The sequence below is a fragment of the Pituophis catenifer genome, unplaced genomic scaffold (genome assembly GCF_029215685.1).
Source record: "Pituophis catenifer annectens isolate HBS135680 unplaced genomic scaffold, rPitCat1.0.hap2 SCAF_7, whole genome shotgun sequence".
Taxonomy (NCBI): domain Eukaryota; kingdom Metazoa; phylum Chordata; class Lepidosauria; order Squamata; family Colubridae; genus Pituophis; species Pituophis catenifer.
The window spans coordinates 25,291,567-25,305,050 of record NW_027256887.1 but is presented as its reverse complement, the minus strand read 5'-3'; the positions used below and the strand labels follow the sequence as shown (position 1 = coordinate 25,305,050).

The 13,484-nt window shown below is 38.2% G+C and overlaps 1 protein-coding gene across 1 annotated transcript in view; it reads right to left on the bottom strand.

Moving 5' to 3' along the window:
• The window catches only part of LOC139319630 (cortactin-binding protein 2-like), a 68,967-nt gene extending 68,902 nt beyond the window's left edge, over window positions 1-65 (bottom strand). The window contains exon 1 of the mRNA XM_070947557.1: window positions 24-65. The gene's annotated coding sequence lies outside the window, so the exon portion shown is untranslated. The remainder of the gene's footprint in view (window positions 1-23) is intronic.
• Between the last annotated feature and the right edge of the window lie 13,419 nt (window positions 66-13,484).

Sequence of the window (13,484 nt, the reverse complement as noted above, 5' to 3'; positions counted from 1 at the left end):
GCGCCGTACGCTTCTTCGCCTACCGCTGCCGTTGGATCCTCACAACCGCTGGAGCTGGACTCCCCTCTCGTTCCCTCCGTCGCCATTTTTCCACTGGCAAAGCGAGCCTCCACTCCGGGCAGTGGAGAACGGCGCCGAACCGAGCGAACGGCGGCCCCCGCAGCAGCAACAGCAGCGGCACCCTCCGCCGCCACTTAACTCCTTCGGCCCCAGCGCGGAGCGCCTCCCTCCGGCCCCGAGATCCGAGCTGCAGCCCGGGAGGTGGAGCCGTTGATGTGTATTTTCCGTCCTGGTGTTTTTTCACTATTGCTTTCATTCGAAATGGCCTCTTGGATGTCGGATAATATTATCCCCATGTCGGATGTTGTGGGCTTCTATTACATGCCGCCTTGAGCAGAGGGACTTAAAAAGCAGCTACGGAAAGGAAGACTGCGGGGCTGGCATGGTTAAGTGGCTGCAAAGCAATGCTGACATAACACTTGCCAGCCGGTGTCCTGGTGCATCCATTCAGAACCACTGGGTGCCAACGGCTGCTGTCCTGATTATGCGTGTGCAGCCTATCATAAACCGAGGGACTTGTTTATCCCAGTATCTTTGCTTCCCTTTCATAAGCTGATGAACCACCATTCGCCGGTCAGCCACCACAGTAGAAACCATTTGGGTCTAAGTAAATGGTGCCTAGCTTCCTTCTTGGTCATGTTTCTCTTCTTACACCCTGTTTTGTTGTACTTAACACTTAAAACATTTTTAACATAATATCATGGAAATCAGAAACACCACTTTTACTTAGCCTTCCCCTTCCCTTCCCTTCCCTTCCCTTTCCTTATACAGACAACAAGTGTAGCCATTCAGAGCCCTCCATTTTCTGTTTGGAACATAATGATCCCATGATTATACTATTTCAGCCTCATGCTAAAGAAGGATGGGCCATAGTGTTAAACCTTAGTAAATCTGGTTAAGCTATTGAGAGCTCTAGTGTTTCTGTTGTAGACCACCCCATAAATTTACCAGCTGCTTGGTTGTCCAAAGGTGCTTTTCCAAAAGGCAGCCTACATGAATGGATGAGTGTTTATAGCAGGGAACTGTTTACATGGAGCTAGAGTAGAAATGCTTGAGGAATAGAAAGAAAACATTTGTGCTAGAAAAAAATATAGCTATTTCGTCTGAACAAATCAGTACATGGTTTCACTGTCCAACTCTTCAGAATGATGGTAGATGAAACTGACCAGAGACTAAAGGGGGCATGCTTACAGAACTCTGAAACATCCAGAAAGTGTCTCTGATCCCATGCAGGATTGAGCTTTCTACTTTGCCTCCAACAGAAGACATTTTATATACCTTGTAAATCTTGTTAGATGGGTGGGTGTGGAAAGGGCAGGGGAAGACACTACTTTATTGAAGCCTGTCTTGGGTGAGGATGAGTTGCAGGCCAAGTCATGAAGATGTGACAGACAGAAGATGTTCATAGGACATATTTGTACCGTGTTAAGGTATAGGTAGAAAAGATACTTAATATCCAATGACATATTGCCTCTCTGAGGATTCCCAGCAGCTAGATATACAAACAGATACACAAGGATTTAGTGATCCAGTCTGTCATTTTCTTTTCTGAGAGTTTCTTTTCTTTTTCAAGGTGATTAAGACAGATTTTTCTATAAGCTTGAATCAAATTGGTTGGCCCTCAAGAATCTTAGCATCCGAAGTGCCAAGCTATGTAAAGAAGATTGTAACAAAACAGTTGATTTTGGAAATATTATGAGAACGCATACTAACTCTCCAATCCTCAGGGCTGGTCCAGACAATTTTGCTGCTTGAGGCCAAGGTAGTGGATTCTCAAGAAAAAAAAAAGAGTTTTGACACTTGTGTTCAGAAAACACTAAAAAACAGTCAGTGCCATGGAAAAGCAATGTAACCAACTTAGAGGTATTGTCACTAAACCCATTTAAGTAGCCATAAATTCTACTAGTTTCCTCACTGCCGCTGAACTGGAGGTGGCCTGAACAGCCATAGTAACATAAACAATTCACTTGGTTGTTAATAATAAACTGGGCTTTAGGAATTTGTGTAGTGTCCGTTTATAGAGAAAAAATCCACAAAGGCAAGAAGCACAAAGGCTGCTAAATCACTTGGCAAAGTCACTACACAAACCGGAACATTCACTTACAGTAGAAATTTCTGATTTTAGAATTACTGGCTTTCCCTTGGAAAGTTTGGAATTTGGGCAATGCCTTTTCTATATCATTCAGGTCCAGGACTAAATTTCAATCTAGATGTGATACTGGAAAACATTAAATTTAACTATGCCTTACAAAGCACAGTGTCTTTGTGAATACTACATTGTATGCCACAGACTAACTGAATATATCAGAATAAAAACAATAATATCAAATATAGGACAATTTTATTCAATGAACAGAAGGACCAAACTAAGATAACAATAAAAGAAGGTAAAAGCAATCAATACAGTCTATGTGCAATACTCTGCTTGACAAAGTATAATCCAAGCCCAATCTAAAATAAATTTCCCAGTAACAAGAATGAATTCTGCAGGCTGCAAATGCAAAATTAACTACAGTATGTGTCATCTTAGGATCTCTATCTGCCAGAAGGAGAATCTGATAAAAATCAGATTTGGTAGTCTCAAGAATGGTCTGATGGGGAATATTAAGAGCTCACTCCCCTTATCTCTGTAGGAGACAACAGCATAATATATGAGTCAATAGTTTGATCTTCACAGTCTGACAAGCACTCATCCTTTTTGCACAAGGGCTTTTCTGGCCTTCCAGTACAGCTGACGGAAGAGGGTCCTTTGCTTTCCAAGGACTGGACATATCACAGCACAACAGATAATACATTGCTTTATTGCAACACAAATATCGTCTTAGTTTCTCCCCACTTCTAGTTTGGAGTGTGCCCCATTGTTTGGAAGAGTTATAAGTTACCCCCAGGACTAAAAGAGAAGTGTATCACATATGCAAACCTTTTATCTAATGAAAATAGACTGATCACAAAATGGACTGCTATGTCACAATGTAAATATCATCAAATCAGTATTAATAAAATATTAATATAGAAGTGATGTTAAAAGGTATGGAGAACAGAAATGTCTTTTATACCAAACAACATTAATGAACGGACCAGGTGGCAGACATCTTAACTGAGGTTAAAAAAAAAAGTCTACTTTGAGTAGAGTTCAGTTCTTGCTGACTTCACAAATACATTAATTTAGTTTTCTTGGCCGCAATATGGAATTGATTTTGCCATTTTTTCTCAGACTATTGTTACTAATCTTGGCTATAATCCTAGCATTCAATAGTAGTTTCCCATCCAAGATGTAAGAAGTTCTGATTTTACTTAGCTTTTGGAGATCAACTTAGATCAGCTGGTTGCTATCACTTAGTGAAGTAAGAAGCCACCACTAAAAGGGTCATCTCATTTGAACTTCAGATTAAGGAGATATTTGGAGTAAAATTAGCATTGAGGTTTCATGTTCATTTCATGGAAAAGCAGTCAATCAGACTTGGATTATTGATTTACATATTATAGTTCTGTGAGTGTTTTTCACATTACCATATCATCTCAGAATAAAAGGTATGTTTGAGCCAAGGTATGCAGTTCCATAGCTTATTGTGGATTTCTACGAATAATTACATAACAGAAATACTAGTGTGTGTGTGTGTGTGTGTGTGTGTGTGTGTGTGTGTGTGTGTATGTGTGTGTGTGTGTATATATATATATATATATATATATATATATATATATATATGTATATATATATAATTTTTTTATTTGATTTATATGCCGCTCTTCCCCGGAGACTCAGGGTGGCCTACAATGCGTTAAGCAATAGCCTTCATACTTTTGTATATTTATACAAAGTCAGTTTATTGCCCCCACAAACTGGGTCCTCATTTAACCTACCTTAGAAAGGATGGAAGGCTGAGTCAACCTTGAGCCTGGTGAGATTTGAACTTACAGTAATTGCAGACAGCTGGTGTTAATCACAATGCTTTTAGTCTGCTGAGCTACCAGGCCGTTTGTATATTATTATTGTTCTTTGTGTGATTAAATACTGGCTTTTATTTAGGAGCTAAAGACACAATGTGACTGTTCTCTCATTTTTTCTCATAACAAACCTTTGAGGCAGGTTGGGTTGAGAGACAGTGACTGACATAACATCATCCACTAAACCTCTATGACTGAGGGTGGACTTCAACCTGGGTTACTCCGGTGAGGCTTTCACATTATTGCTTAGAGCATGACAACTATCATAATCCAAACGAATCTTTCATTTCTTTGCTCATTACTAAGATTTCAAAAATGTTCTTTTCCCTTTCTGTGAGAAGACAGGTTTAGAGAAATAAATTTTTATTCCAGAGAAAGCCATTTTCTAATCTATCTAAAAATAACATTAAAAGACTAGACAAATCAGCAGGACTTTAGCTAAATGCTACCCCTAGAAAATCTGCTTCTACTATATGATCCAAATGTTTGAATTTATTTAACTTGTTTTTGTGACAGAAATGATCAAAGGCATATTATCTATAGACAAGAGAATTTTCTATGTCAATAAATTCATCAATGCATTATTTAAATAGGATCTTTTTAGATAATGCAAACACTTGGTAGGGTTGTATAGAATATGGATGATGAATCTGCATCTTTTATTAAAATCTGGATTACATCAGTTAGTCAGGGATGATACAAATTACAGTCTCGCATGCTGAGCCTCTAGAAGAAATTCCTATCAAATTTAGTTAGGTCAGTTCCCAAGGAATTGGCTGTGTTTGTTCAAAAGAGACATAGTGAAACATGATTTATACATTCCATTTTTCAGTTTGTGCAACAAAATGAACCATAAATTAACCATTTGTGCAACATGCAAAATATAGGAAAAGAAAAAAAAAGCAGATTCTGGAAAGCAGTGAATTCATTAATTAAGGGTATTTAATTTTGATTACATATATAAATTACACAGATATGTCTGTTACTATATTTCACATGTGTAGTTGCCAACACACCAGTACCTGTTTAAAAAGGAAGCATATTAAGTAGAATCTGTGAGCTGATTCAGAGCTCAATTAAATTCTCTAGCTTTAGTGTTTAATGAAGAAATTTATCAAGCTAGCCTTCCATCTAGGAAAATAATGCTGCAATTCTCTACATAGCAATAAAGGTTTTTGGTTACATCTCATGTTAAACCATGGTTTGCAATAAATATTTTCCACTGTTTTACTAAATGGAAAAAGGAATTGGAAATCTCCATTTTATATAAATAATGATGTTTGTCTTAATATTTGTCTCAAATATTTCAGTAGATCTTAAACTAATACTTAATAGAAAAATATTTCAGACTTTTTGTACATCAGTTATTGCACAGAAAATTAATAAGTTATTATTATATTATGTTATTAGAAATCCAATAATGTTTCACTCAAACACATGCAATTTTTAATAATTGTTATATTCTGGGAAGAAGTCATATTGTTAATTTAATTTTTAAGGTTTTAATATTTTCAGATACTCATATTCTTTTAAATTTCGTACAGTATCTGCTACATGGAAATTGAGGACTGTACAACAGTTGAAAAATATCCACTACTTTCTTGCTGCTAAGAGACATAATGTTTTTCAGAATTTGAAAAAAAAATTAATTAGTAATCCTTTGCTTTTTTGTGAACTCTCCTCCTCCCCCAAAATGCAGTTCTCTCACACACATACTGTGCATTATTCGTTTTCTTTTTTCTCTTTTCTTTTTTATTCTGCTTAATTAAAAACAAAATAAAAATGTTTAGTCATAGTTTACTTTAGCCATGATTTTTTTTTTATCAAGTCATTCTGAACTGGTTCTCGTGGGCCAAGTACTAAAGGCCTGAATAGAAGAATTAAAATTGGAAAACAGTGAGCAACTGGGGAAGATTAAAAAGAAAGAATCAAAGACATTCGCATCCTCAGTAAAGGGGTTACCACATTTCACTAAACCTTGTTTTACAGAGATTAGCTGTATAACAATTATTATTATTATTATTATTATTATTATTATTATTATTATTATTATTATTTAAATTTGTATACCGCACTTCTCCCGAAGGACTCAGGGTGGTGCACAGCCAAAATTAAAATACATACAATACAAAATTTAAAATAATTTAAAAGCAGAATTAAATCGAATTGGCTTCCCAAAACATTAAAACCCATTACCCTTAAAATAACCCATTAAAATTTTAAGCCAGCCCAGCTTGCTGAAATAGGAAGGTCTTCAAAGCTCGATGGAAGTTCCGGAGGTCCGGGATTAGTCGTATTCCTGGGGGTAGCTCGTTCCAGAGGGCGGGTGCCCCTACAGAGAAGGCTCTCCCCCTGGGGGTCGTCAGTCGACATTGCTTGACCGACGGCACCCTAAGGAGGCCCTCTCTGTGGGACCGAGTTGGCCGGTGGGAGGTTATCGATGGCAGAAGATGGTCTCGCAAATAACCGGGCCCTAAGCCATGGAGCGCTTTAAAGGTGAGAACCAATACCTTGAAGCGCACCCGGAAGACCATCGGAAGCCAGTGCAGCTCGCGCAGGCAAGGTGTCACATGGGAGCGCCATGTCGCTCCCATAATTACCCACGCGGCCGTGTTCTGGACCAGCTGGAGCTTCCGAGTGCTCCTCAAGGGGAGCCCCATGTAGAGAGCATTGCAGTAGTTATGGTTTCAAAACATAGTGACTGTCTCAGTAGGTAATGGAAGGGAGTAGGTTAGTATCAGTAATGTAGAAACATAGCATTTTAGTTTATCAGAGATTGTGGAAGGTCACCTCAGTTATCAAATTAACCAAACCAAACCAAACCTAATTAATGTAAAACTAAACTTACATTTAGTTTCATGCCTAACCTCATTGGAAGAGACATTGGTGATGTGAAACTTCTTTGAGAATCGGTGTTCCTGTAACAAGAAAGAAAGACACAGCTCCATTCAAGGCAGGAAGTACCCCCAACTGTGGGAGATGTACCCATCTTGTAATGCAGATGATGACAGGATGCTATAGAAATAGGTCTTCATTCCTCCCCAAACTGCCTTATTCCATAATCAATTCCATTATTTAGGAAAATAAGATCTCCAGCAGTGTTAATCCCTTCCATTGTCAATAGAGCTCTTCACCATTGAAGAAGTAACTCCCTCAGGTCCAAGTTTAAACCTTGCTGCTGGAGAGAAGGTTTGGTAATGAAGCACTTTTGAGATTACTTGCTAATGAAACTATTTCGCTGGATTGTTAGTTTTATCACAGACACAAAGGAATAACATTTTTTTGCCACAGAAAAAAAGGAGAAAAGTTCATGGTTAAATCTGGTTGAGGGTCTCTTGAAGGACTCCAGCAGACCTCCAAATTCATTGCTTTGATTGAACCACAACACAAACTGCACCCCTTTCCACTGATAGACTAAGCAAATAATGTACTCATTTAATGTTCTTACTTGATTCTAAATGTGTTTTTCCTGACTTTTGCTCTTTCTCTCTTTTTTTGCTAATACTCATCTTATGCTTTTGTTTCTCCAGACAAACAAAAATTATGTCTTATATACCAATCTAAAAGGCAACCAGTTTCAGATAACTACTGCTGTCCTCCCACAGTACAATAAGTAGAAAATTATTTTATTTTCTGTAACCCATTGGAATTATGTGATAGTAGAATGGCAATCCAGGGGCCAAGTTTGACTTTAATTATAACATAACCGACAGGAATTCATACCCAGATGGAAGGCAATTATCACTGCTCATTTAGATGGAGGACAAGTGAACTATTGTTTGCTCTCATTTACATTGCACTTCAGAATTTACACTGGAAATTGCTAGTTATTTCCTAGAGAGGTTAAAAATAACTGTCTGAGGAAGGAAGCTTGGGAGAAGCAAGCATTCAATCAAGCAGTATTGAATCTCCTATAGTTTGTGAGACCATTACACAACTTAATCACTTCAACTAAAATTTACCAAAGTAACTCAAAAGTATATCCTGATCTTTGTTTTAGAAATATAACTGTGTAACATTCTGACTAGCTTTTAGATTTTTTTTTTTAAAAAAATTGTTTCGCTGAATTATATGTTTCAGGCTTTCCACTTTGTTTCACTGTTTTGTTTTTTATTCCACAAAATCAGGACTAACTTCTAATAGAGAAAAAGAAATCTGCTTAAAAAGAAAATGGATCAGCTGATATGGGGAACAGGGTGAATGCCTCTTCTGGCTTAAATGTCTCTTTCCTTTCTTTTCTTGCCCACTGACAGGTCTATGATTTGTCGGTTGCCATGCAACAACTAAAGCAACAGCATTTACATGCCATTAGGTATTAATTATCGTCATGGGTCCTTTTTCTGTGGCAAGTTGTGAAAGTACAGATGCTAAATCCTAAATCTTGCAAGACACAGATTGATGAGAGAGAGCAATTGATTTATGCAGCATCGATGATTCTTGGACAATTTCTCTGGCTTTAAAATATCCAAATGACACTATTGACAATTTATTGTGTACATTACATAATCATTCAACAGCCAGATATGGAAAAGTTACAAATATGTTGAAGTTTTTGTACAGTTCAGGAATAACAGGAACATATTATGTACAGTATATTAGCCAGTTGATTAAATATGTGCTAGTGTTCTACTGTATTCTTAAAAAGGTTACTTATTTTGCATGGTTTAAAAAGAAGCTCTTCATAAAACTATTAGATTTTTAAAAATATGCTATGTATAGACTTTAGATATGTACTGTAAAGCTATGCTGGCTGGAGAATTCTGGGAGTTGAAGTCCACAAGTCTTAAAGGTGCCAAGTTTGAAAACCTCTGCTTTAGAGGTTAGATCCCCAGGCAAAACATGCACACTGCTTTTGATGCATACATTTTAGGGTCAGCCCTACCAGTAGGCAAAATGGAGAATTTCCTTGAAGCTATAGAAGTTTCCATGGAATGAGACCACAAAGTCTTGATGAGAACTCCTTGGCTACTCTAGATATCGGACATTTGTCTTTCTATAGTATTCTGTCTTTTTAAACAAATATGATGCTCCTGTTGACTGTGTTATAGTAAAATTCAATTGCCAATGCAGCTAATTTCAATATATGTCAATTCTCCTCACCCTGGGTATGCACTTCATCTACCAGAAGACTTTTTAGAGACCTATTAGCTAAGAAATGCAGTGATACTCACAGCAATAGGCAACACAATGAAAGCATTCACTTGTGGTAAAAGGCATGGGTCATAGATACTCAGAAGGCATAAAAGAACTACAGAGATGACAACTAACAAAGACATTTATAGTGTCATCATGCCCTGTGACAATAAAACATGATGGCGTGTTTAAATTAAATCCACAAGCACAGATTTATGCAAATGAGACAAACCTTTAAAATCAATGGCCCTCATACACAGGGACATTTGGTCCAATCAGGGTAACCATACCTGGAGGGAACCAGCTAATTTTTCAAGATATGCTCTCACTTAGCTCATGAAAAATGAAATATGCCTGTATGCAGTCAAATTTCCTCAAAGAGATCAAAGAACAAAATAAAATGCAGTAAGGTAATCACCAGTGGTGGGTTTCAATTTTTTTTTACTACAGGTTCTGTGGGTGTGGCTTGGTGGGCATGGCAGGGGAAGGATACTGTAAAATCTCCATTCCCTCCCCAATCCAGGGGAAGGTTACTGCAAAATCCGCATTTTCTCCCAATCAGCTGGGACTTGGGAGGCAGAGAATAGATGGGGGCATGGCCAGTCAGAATTTTTACTTCTGGTTCTCCAAACTACTCAAAATTTCTGCTACCAGTTCTCCAGAACTGGTCAGAACCTGCTGAAACCCACCTCTGGTAACCATTTAGAATAGTTTTACAATTACATGTTTGTACTCTACTAAGTGGTTACCTCGTTGCACTTTATTTTGTTCCTGCACAATAGGAATATTGTGCAGGAAAGTCTCTGTTCAAAGAACTGAATCACAATCATAGACTATTTGAAGGCGACAATGTACCTCCGACTGCATATATATTCCACCCAGGACCATGACAGCTGTCCTGTTAGAACTGTCTCCACCCAGACTGGGATGGAGACAGTTCTAACAGGACAGCTGTCATGGTCCCATCAGAGCCCAGGTCCGAGGAGGAGGAGGAAATGGAGCCAGGGCTGACAGAAGGGGTGCGCAGTCCGTATGGCCCCTGAGGAACGACCTGGGGATGAAGAGGAGGCAGTCCAAGACCCTGACCTGGGCCTTGGAAGAGGAGGTAGGGAGGAAGAGAGGGCACAGGCTGACCAAGGAAGAGGGGAGGAGATAGAAAGGGCAGGTAGTGGAGCAGAGGAAAGGCTGAGCTCCGGAGATGAGCAAATGCTTCCCCTGCCTGACCCCTGAGTGCAGAGAATGGAGAGGAGGCAGAATCAGTGCAGGGCGACCCCACTACTTGGAGAGAAGCATTTAAGGAGACATTGTGGGGAGGGGCTTTTGTCAGGAACAAGTGTTGTATTTCGCATCAATACTCTCCACGACTCCTAGAAGAACTTTGCTCCAGAATCCTTGCTGGTGTGGACTGAGGTTTAATCCTTTGCCTTGACATTGGTGGACTTCCACTGCCGAGAAGTTGCACGAAGCATGTGCAGGCCTGTGGTTCCAAGTCTTGCTCTTGGATTGTAGGTGTGCCCTGTGGGCAGAGACTTTGGGGAACGGACCGGGAATTGCTGGATGTGGGGATTTTAGCGAATGGTGGTTGAATAAAGACTGACAAACTTTCGCCTAGCACGTGTTGCTTGTGGGATCTGTTTCTGTTGAGAAAGAAGAACAGAACCAGTTTCGTAATGCTTTCCTTGACAAGAAGCAGGATATTTTGCAAAAGTGCAAGCTTATTTAGTTTATGCAAAAAGTTGGAAAAGCAATGAAATACATACATGGATGATTGGATTATAACATTAAGTGAACTTGCAGAAATCATGCAGCTGACCAGTTTGGTCAGAGAAAAAAAAGATAGGGTGGTTTTTTTTTTAAAGACTGGAAACTTTATATGGATTTTTTGTTGAAAGAAAAAAAGAGATTGAATTGATGATTTCAGGTTTTGGGGATTAAAAAGAGCTAAAGAGGATTGGGAAAAGATTAAGATGATGATTACTCGATCAAAAGAAGGGTGAAAAAAGACATGATTATATGCTTTCTTTCTTTTTCTCACTTTCTATCTTTTTTGTTATGTATAGTTTTACTATAATGAAAAATATCTAAATGTACATATATACACATACAGTATACACATGTACATTTATACACAGACACACACATATACAGGCATTATGTATAGGGACATCTACACAGTGTATGGGGTAGAGTCCTAAACCTTCCCAAGTTTAGACAGGAGATTCCACAGATTATTATGGAGAATAAGAGGGCTAAGATCCTGTGGGACAACAATATCAGGAAAAAAAGGAGTATGAGAAGCTGGAGAAGTACCAGGACCTGAAGGATGTGGAAAGTGAAGGCCAAAGTCATCCCAGTGGTGGAAGGAGCACTCGGGACTGTGATTCCTAAGCTGGAAGACTGGTCGTAACAGATCCTGTGACTTCACTCTCTCTCTCCCCCCCTCTCTCTCACACAATTTAGCCTATGCAGACCTTGAATGATAATCATTTATGTATTGCAGTGAAACAAAAATCTCTAAACAAAAACACCTAGATTTAGGGACGCATTCTATTCACAGTGAACAGGACTTGCAGTACTGTCTATGAAAGACCTGGCACAGATGTTCTCACAAATCATCTGATATAAGACAGATTTGCAATCTTTTAGGCAAAATAAATATGGGGCACTAACCATTAATTATTGAGAAAGGTTGTTGGGCCATGCAACAGGTTATGGTGAAATATTCCATGAGTTAGTACAGGTGGTGCTGTTATATAAGAGAAAAAAGGAAGGGCACTGGAGCATTTGTGGTTATAGTGCTTCCCTTTCTACAACAATGGCTAAGTTTGTATAAGTTAGATCTTACCATGCAAAGTGTTCTTTCAAGGTGTTAGTTGCATCCATTATTAACTGATGCATTATAGACTTTATTCTGCACCAGTATGTAGTCTCTATATGCTTTTCTCTTCTAAGAAGACAATGGGCTGTTCAGTGTTAATTTTGATAAATTTGACAAATGAAGTCAGTGATGCATAGATTCAACAGTTATTAAAACCCTGGGTTCTAAATCTGCTTAGGTACAATGGAAACATATTTGACATTTTCCAAATGCTCCCTTTTTAAAAAAGGAAATTAGAAAAGGCACTCTGGTTTGAATCACCTTGTGCTCATTTTACAAAAAACAAACTAAGCACAGTTTGGCCTGCAAAAATAAAAAAGGCAGTTCATTCTGCCCTGATACAAAAAGCTGACGCTAATTTGCAATTCTCAGTTTGTATTTATAAACCTTGTTACCACAATGTGATGTTCTTTCAGATTACAAAGATAATCCAAGTACAAGTAGTCTTATTTGGTTCTAAGAATCACTGAAATCAATAGCACTCACTTCAGGAAAGTCATGTTCTTCAAAGTAGATGGTGAAGGAATTTTAGGAATAGACTTTTAGGTTGTTGCTTTTCTATTTCAATATACAGGGGAAAAAATTCTGCCAAGTCCTTTTAAAAATTCTATTTCTAAAAGAATGCTTGCAGTTAATTATACCTGAAAAAATTAACAATCTTAGTGCTACAATTTACACATTGAAATGAGAATTGTTGCATCAGTTTTGCATATATACAAATAGAAAGTGTGCTAGAAAACTAAACAAATATCCCCACCCTTTTGTATTCATACTTGATAACTGGTGCATTAATAAATTGTTGAATAGCCTTTCCCACAATTCATCTCTTCGCTGTGGTTGCACTATAAGTCCTCTGATGCCTGGTCAAATGCCTGTTGAGGGCATCAGGTTGATGAAAGCTGCTATAAAATAATTCATGCTCCTATTAACCAGTCTATTCCCTATCACCTTTTGCATGTCTTTTCTGTCTAAGTAAATCAATTTTACTGTGACATAGAGAAAACTCAGTCCTTTCCTGCCATTCAAGACTAGCAACTTTATTGTAAATCACATGGTCCACCAAACAGCCATAGTGAAAGATTAGAGAATGTTCTGTGGAAAAATGAGAAATTACTTTAACGTCTACCTTTGGTGGGGAAAACGTGATCAGTAGAATGCCTATTGTGATTATTGTACAAGTGGGGAATTAAATCTAGTCACCATTGGCCATCACTTAATGTATTCCAGCTTAATGGGGCAGAAGAAATTAAACAAGTGTGGCTATTTTACCAGACTCACACTTATGGGCACTATAGCTGAGGACCCATAAGCACATTTTCCCCTTGTTTTTAGTTTCTCTTGCCATTTCTTTTCCTACTGGAACACAGAGTGAGCTGATATTTTAGAGGAGGAAATGTGCAGGTTAGCCCAGACATTAGGAGTTTCCTGTTCAAAGTGCTTGTTTTTAGGGGAAATTTTAGATGTACAA